The following is a 7891-nucleotide window of genomic DNA, read 5'->3' on the forward strand; positions in this document are numbered from 1 at the left end:
AATTTGGGATGATACCAATGAGAACACATCTAATTCTCAGTCCACACTGTACCTTTTTTACAATAGTCAATAAAGATGTATACAAATCATTTTACTGATGTGATGCTCACAAGTTCTTTGGATGCAAGCTTTGTAGGGTTTTGTTTGTCTTCCTCTAGATCAGTGGTTCTCAACCTGGGGGTCGGGACCCCCTTGGGGGTCGAATGATGATTTGCCAGGGGTCACAAAATCCTGGGCTGTTCCTGAAGCCTGCACCGCTCTCCCAGCCTTTTTATGGCCACCCAGCAGGACTGTCCCTGGAGCCTGTGGCTGCCCACTCAGGCTTTTTGCAGTTAATGGCATGGCATGGCTGGGGGCAGAGACTAGAGGTCAGCTGACTGGTGAGGAATGTGAAGTGGGAGGGGCTGGAGGGGACCCTTTCTTCTGACTTAAACATAAGTGTCACTGCTGGGAGACACCACAGAGCTGGAGACACAGTGAGTAACACTACCTGGGATTATATTTGCCATTAAAAGTCCCCAGTACAGTTCTCAGATCAGCACATGACCTTGATCAAGAGCACCTAAGTTGGCTGATCAGAACTCCCCCCAGCACTGCCACTGATCCCAACTCCCCTCCATCACTGCCACTCATCCCTGCCCCCCCCCCACCAAGGTGTAAGAGAAGGAATAAAAATAGAGAATACGTCAGATGATGACACTTTCTCCGGAATCTCTGTATTCCTGTAAAGACTTTTGAACCCTTTTCCAGCTGATGACTGTAAACCCCCATTCTCCTCCCACCCCCAAATCTTGTATGTGCAGTCACAGCATCTGATCTTAAAAAAAAAAGAGAATACATGGAAGTGAGAGGAAAAGAAGGAGAGGAACAAAGAAAAAGGGAGAGAAAGAATAAGAGAAAGAACAAGAAAGATGGCTAGAGAGAGAGGGATGGGGAAAAAAACAAGATATTAGGATAGAGAGAGATAAAATGGAAAGAAAGGAGAACAAAGAGAAAGAGTAATACATCCTAAAATGTACCATAAGGGGTTTTAATACTGTGCGAGTGGAAGGGACTCAGGGAGCTCTAAATGGCTGTAAGTTAGGGGCGCAAATAACTTGCCTTGCCTTGGGTGCTGACAACCCACGCTCAGGCCCCAAGGCCGGGTCCTTCAATGCCGCCCCCCCATCATCACATGGGGGGGGGCGATGCGAGGGGGGTGAGCAATTTTTCGCAGACAATGACTGCTGTTAGTGCTTCAATCATTCCGGCACCATGGTTGTTATGGTGTCAGGATGATTGAAATGCATTATTTCTATCATTACATAGTAATATAAAATGAAATAGCTCAACTCACCATAAAGCAGAATGAGTGGGAGCCCTGAGCGTGTCACTTGCCACCGTCACTTGTCACCAGATGGGAATTTCACTTGCCACACTGCCTGCCACCAGATGGGGATGTCACTTGCCACACTGCCTGCCACCAGATGGGGATGTCACTTGCCACAGTGCCTGCCACCAGATGGGAATGTCACTTGCCACGCTGCCTGCCACCAGATGGGAATGTCACTTGCCACGCTGCCTGCCACCAGATGGGGATGTCACTTGCCACACTGCCTGCCACCAGATGGGGATGTCACTTGCCACACTGCCTGCCACGAGATGGGGATGTCACTTGCCACGCTGCCTGCCACTAGATGGGGATGTCACTTGCCACGCTACCTGCCACTAGATGGGAATGTCACTTGCCACACTGCCTGCCACCAGATGGGGATGTCACTTGCCACGCTGCCTTCCACCAGATGGGAATGTCACTTGCCACACTGCCTGCCACCAGATGGGGATGTCACTTGCCACACTGCCTGCCACCAGATGGGGATGTCACTTGCCACACTGCCTGCCATCAGATGGGGATGTCACTTGCCATGCTGCCTGCCACCAGATGGGAATGTCACTTGCCACGCTGCCTGCCACCAGATGGGAATGTCACTTGCCACGCTGCCTGCCACCAGATGGGGATGTCACTTGCCACGCTGCCTGCCACCAGATGGGAATGTCACTTGCCACTCTGCCTGCCACCAGATGGGGATGTCACTTGCCACACTGCCTGCTAGAAGAATGGGGATTGCCACAGTTACCTGACTGCCACCCAAAAAGTACCAGTTTGTCACTAATTGCATGTAAAATCAAGCCCCCCCCCCCAGCATTGCAGAGTACTTGCAGCCAGGTACAATTCTGTCAGCCTCTCCTCTCCCGTGCAAGGAAACTAGCTGCAGGTGAATTGTAAAACAGAGGCACATGAGAGGAGAGTGAGAGATGAGAGTGAGGGCGGGCAGGCGGTGAGAGATGACGTCATTCTCTCTCTTCTGTGTCGTGCAGCCTGTAAGTAAGGGCGGAAGTTGTAAGAGCAGTGCGGGCAATGAGAGAATCTCTCTCCGCCGCAAAGCCCGCACCGCTGAAAATTTACTTGTCTTCTCCGCCGCGCCTGCACACAGTGCCCCCCTGAGGCCTGGCCTTGTTGGCCTTGTGGGAAATCCGGCCCTGCCCACGCTACGAAAATTATTTTACTGTTAGGGGTCTCCACAACTTGGAAAATGTTATCAAGGGGTCACGGCACTAGAGAGGTTGAGAACCACTGCTCTAGATCAACTGTGAGTTTATTATTCTGAGGCTGAACATATGTATTTATTTATGTAATTAAATGTTGTCTTTTTGGTCAGTGATGGCAATGTTCTGTTTACAACCCAATTTTGTAATTATGTCATACTTCACAAACATCATTTTTTGCTGTTTAAATGCATACTGACATTAAAACTGAAGCTTTGTGACTTTCAATGACATGTTTAACATACTTTCTCTTTTTTATCTTTCACCACATATTAAATTTGCAGCATATATACACACTATTATGTATTCATGAAACATTAACCATTTCATTGCTAAATAAAATATGATCTCTAGGTGACTTATCCTATATGAAATGCTGATTGACATAGGTGTAGAATATGCACTGTTACCATTAAAAACATAGCACATCATGCAAATATAAATTAAAAAGTTATTAAAAAAAACTTCAATTATGATGGTTAGATTTCACCTTTCCAAGAAAAGAAAATTTAATAATATGCAATATTTTCTCTTTTAAAAGTTACCCCTTTTACAATAAACAGGCTCACGTTTACTCTGGATGTTATGACCCATATTTTCATAACTACTACATAACAGTTCCAGAATCCCATTTGTATTAAACCCCAGGCTTTCCCAACAAGTCCCACCCATCGTCTTAGCAAATATTGTGGCTGGCACTGATAACTCCACTTGCAATAGGTGTATGGAAAGAACAACACTTAATGCAGGACTGAATTTTTATAGATGCTTTTTGGGTGAGAAGATGTGGAGAATAACATTTTAATAGCACAAATGTTAGCACAACAGCTTTGCCAGTGACTATGGTCTTATGTGTGGCATGTAAATCTTTCCCCATGTGGGATTTTATAGCGTTCCTTACTTTGTTACTATACATATCACCTGAGCATCTATAAATATACCCTGATACAAATATTTTAATTTTACCGATTACATTGAAGTAAATCTAAATGTTTCCTTTTTCTTTTTCCATCATCATCATCATCTTGGACTGGGAAGGCTGATGACCATAATGAAGCATAAATGTGTTCACAGATGGAAGAGAATCTTGCACAATGTGGCACTCTGTAGCCTCTCTTGGCCACTTTCTCTAAGAAAGAATCTTTCTACAGGGCTGATTTTTCTATCAATTACTCATTTTATCTTTTGGATAAGCCTGTTTTTGGGATGTCCTCCTACTCTCTCCCTTTCCTTCCTACAAAGACATTACAATGAATTTATACCTTTTTTTTTTTTTTTTTTTTTTACTGGGCCACAGCAAAATAGCTTCAGCAATGTCATCATGAGCAGGCAAAATGATTTAGTGGATTTGTAATTCAGGTACATCACTACTATAATAAAGAATAATGTACTTGCATCCTCTGCAGCATAATAATTATCATCAACAGTGAAGGCTTAAGGTTTTATATAGAAATAGAAATATCATCTGAACTTGGCAGAAGATTAATATTACATTTTTTTTAATACAATTTTTGGAAGGGACAATTGTTGTTGAACAATGTATTATCAGGAACACTGCTGAGTACTGGAACAAGTTTCCCTACCTATGGATGCTTTAGGGCCCTTTCACACTAGCGGACCGTATGTCCGCATTTTCATCCGTCCGTTTGCGGATGAAAACGGGACATACATGGGTCCCTATGTGATTACGGGTGTCAGCGGATGAACATCTGCTGACACCCGTAATTTGTCCGCCTCCGCAAAGATCCGCATTTGCAGACGGAAGAAATCCTATTTTTCTTCCGTCTGCCGGATCGGATCGGATGAACACGGACATACGGTCCGTGTTCGTCCGATCCCCCCATAGGGGAGAGCGGAGGAAACACAGGGCGGTCCCTGCACAGTGTGCGGGGACCGCCCTGTCAGCTGCCAGCTCAGCTGGGATTTTACGGAGGATCCCCACTGAGCAAAGCGGACACACGGAGCGGATCATTACTGATCCGCTCCGTGTGAAAGGGCCCTTAATTGACAATGTTGTAGATATATAACTGGCCACAAAACACAAAATGTTACAGACCTTTGGAACCTCAGGCAATTACCAGATAGTTAAAGGTTATTGAAGAGTTAACTTTATTACAGCATTCTAAATTGTTAACTTTGAAGAAGTAGAGAGGCTGAAGATAAAAAAATAATAGATTTTTACAAGACATAGCAAAGAACCATGGACTTTCAGCACAAACCTGAGAGGAAAGCTACCAATGATAGTATTTTTGTGCAGTGTAAGAGTACCACCGCACAGAAGAATCAGCCTGGAATGAGCAGAGATCACATTAAATAAAAAAAGATCCTTTATAGACTCACTTGCAAGATGTAGACTGCAATAAACGTCTAACCTTGGACTGGACAGAGAGGGTGAACGTGTGAAATAGGATATACTACTATATCCTGTATATTACCAGCTATAAAATAGATTTCAGGCACAGGAGCCAATGATGGAGAAACATTCCCTGACAGATTTAAATTTAACTGAAAAAAAAACAAGGATAATAGTGGACCTTTTTAAAAAGAAATATAACATCTTAATAAGAATTAAAAAGCATTACAAGCAAGTTAAATGGACAAAACATAATATTTTCATGCTAATTTTCAAGAGTAATTCCCTGAAATTTCTGGGTTAACCAATTTTTGATGGAAGTCGATTGCTGTACATCTGTAATTTTATCAGAAAATGAAGAGTGGATACTGGTGCTCTATAGGTAGGTGGGTGCACCAGTGGACCAACTATTGTATACTATATGTCCTAAATGATCTAGAAAAACACAGCTATCTATATCATATGCACAAAAGAACACATTTTTATAAACCGTATTGATTTATAAAGCATCAAAGTGGCAGCCAGTGAATCTGAGGTAATCTGTGTAGTGTCTGAAAGGCGGTTAGAGTTCCCCCATATGTATTGATAGGCTATAGTTTTCCTATACTAATAAATGCATTATAAAGCTTGTTAGAGTTCCCCCTTAGAGATTAATGCTTGTATTCTAAAATGTATTTAAGATGTATCCTTGAGCTTCTAGGGAGCCATGGACCTTGGCTATGTTATTACATTATTATGCCAAAAAAACATCAACAATAGATAACAATGAGATAAGCAGGGCACACAGATGGGATTGCTGTATTCTATGCACGTAGTATAATTGTGACAAATATTACTTGTATAACCTAATTACTTTTATATGATTGGCTGGGACTAGAGCATCCCTTTCTTGTATGATTTTCATGTACAAGTACGCAGGAGAAATAAAGCTAGTCTTGGACATACCATGAGTGCGTGTGGATGTATTCCTGACTCACCAATGCATTGGGGACTTTCCATACATTCAAATTGTCCTTAAGACCTGGGTCTAGTTGAACCAGCAACCTTACAGATGGTGGCAGCGGTGGGACGGTCATCTTACAGGTAGGTGAAGATCTTTGTAAAGATTTTATTTGCGAAGAATATTCACTTACTCTGCCAGTAATTGATCACACTCATATTTTAATTTAAATTTAATACTGAAACCGCTTTTGGGAAGGATTTTTCAAGAGGAGAAGAATTCTCTGTATATCATACATCAAACAACTGTGTATTTCCCAAAGCAATCTAAAAGTCTCCTTTTCACATATGAATCATAGCTAGGCCGAAAAAAAAATTCTCTGTTGTTTATTTATTAATGGGACAGATATGTTATTTTAACAATGTAAATGGTCCCTGAGCTTAGCAAAAAGGATGAGACTATGTTCACTTTAATTATCCAATTGTGCTAACATGAATCTTGTTATGTTATCATTTACATCACACATAATTGGGTTTACAGGTGAACACAGATATACCCTATTTACAATTCTTCATGCTTTAAAGTGAACACTTTTCAAAGTAAACCTTAATTTGGCTCAGTGGACAGTCTCTACTTCAGCAGTAAATCAACCCCAATGAGTCATTGCACAGTGATTCAACTCAGAGTGATTCACCTCTTATAAGACTAGTGTAGTCCAAGGTTTCGAGACTCTTGGAATCTTTGTCATGCACTAAATATTTATTTGGAAATACACACACACATACAGTACATGCTGTATATAAATAGATACAACATCAGATTAAAAACCATTATAGTTTACCTTTTAGAGTTTATTTTTATCCAACTGTGTTGGTTGCTGGGTCACTTTAAATTTTCTATCCTCATTTGAACTCTGCAAGCATTGTATTAAATATTGTCCTACTTTCATTGGCAAAGTCAACTTGGCAAAAATCACTAGGGAGTTTCCTGATTTTTCTTCATATTACTCAGAACTTGGACTGGCAATAAAAGATCTTGCCACCTTCAATTCATCTGCGTGGACAATTTGGAAAATATATTTCTTATAGCTTGGAGAAGGTGCTTTGACAAAAATCTGACTATTCTAAGAAAGTAACTGTAATTGTAACTATTGATAATATATTTCAATATTATTTCATAGGCAAAATGATAATAATAAGAACTTTGTGGGAAAAAGTACATTAGTCAGTACCACAAGAGGAAGTTTTTTTAATATTATTTAAATTTGTTTACTGCCTCACAGTTTATTCATTGTTAGATTAAAAAAACATACTCAAAACCTATAGCACAACATTTTATGATTAAGCTGCTGTAACAATTTTCAGCTATCCAAGCTTGAGTTTTTTCCTTATAACAGCAATACTTCTTTATTGGTATTATTTTAGTATTTTTGTTACAGTGTCATGTTGTCCCGTTGCATGATATGCAGATACATTTCTGCCAAATCCTTATTCAGTCATGAATAACAGTGACACGGAAGACCTCTGGTTCGCTGGCTGACATTCAAGTGCTCTAAAATCAATACTATTTATGAATATTTATTTATTTTTGTACATATGTTATGGACAACTTAACATAACCTATATTTTTATCGATCATCTAGGAAATTTAGACCAGACCACTAGTCTGCATAAAAAGTAATACCTCAATTACTATAGTTCCCACTGTATGTTCCCCCACCATTACTAGTAAAAAAATAATAATAATAAAAATAGCATAAATCTATCCCCTATTTTGTAGATGCTGTAACTTTTGTGCAAACCAATCAATATTCGCTTATTGCAATTTTTTTTCTTTGCCAAAAGTTTTTTTATATATCTTTTGGGAATATTTATTATAGCAAAAAGTAAAAAATATTGCTTTTCTTTTTCAAAAATGTCGCTCTTTTTTTGTTTATACCGCAAAAAATTGAAACTGCAGAGGTGATCAAATACCACCAAAAGAAAGCTCTATTTTTGAGACATCAATTTTGT

At 40.2% G+C, this 7891-nt stretch overlaps 1 non-coding gene across 1 annotated transcript; it reads left to right on the forward strand.

Annotated features, from left to right (window-relative positions):
* The first annotated feature begins 691 nt into the window (after positions 1 to 691).
* LOC120925397 lies at positions 692 to 772 on the forward strand. Its single transcript, XR_005746672.1, has one exon. It is a non-coding gene; the product is annotated as a small nucleolar RNA MBII-202 (small nucleolar RNA).
* The last annotated feature ends 7119 nt before the right edge of the window (positions 773 to 7891 follow it).

The sequence above is a fragment of the Rana temporaria genome, chromosome 1 (genome assembly GCF_905171775.1).
Source record: "Rana temporaria chromosome 1, aRanTem1.1, whole genome shotgun sequence".
In the NCBI taxonomy this organism is placed as follows: domain Eukaryota; kingdom Metazoa; phylum Chordata; class Amphibia; order Anura; family Ranidae; genus Rana; species Rana temporaria.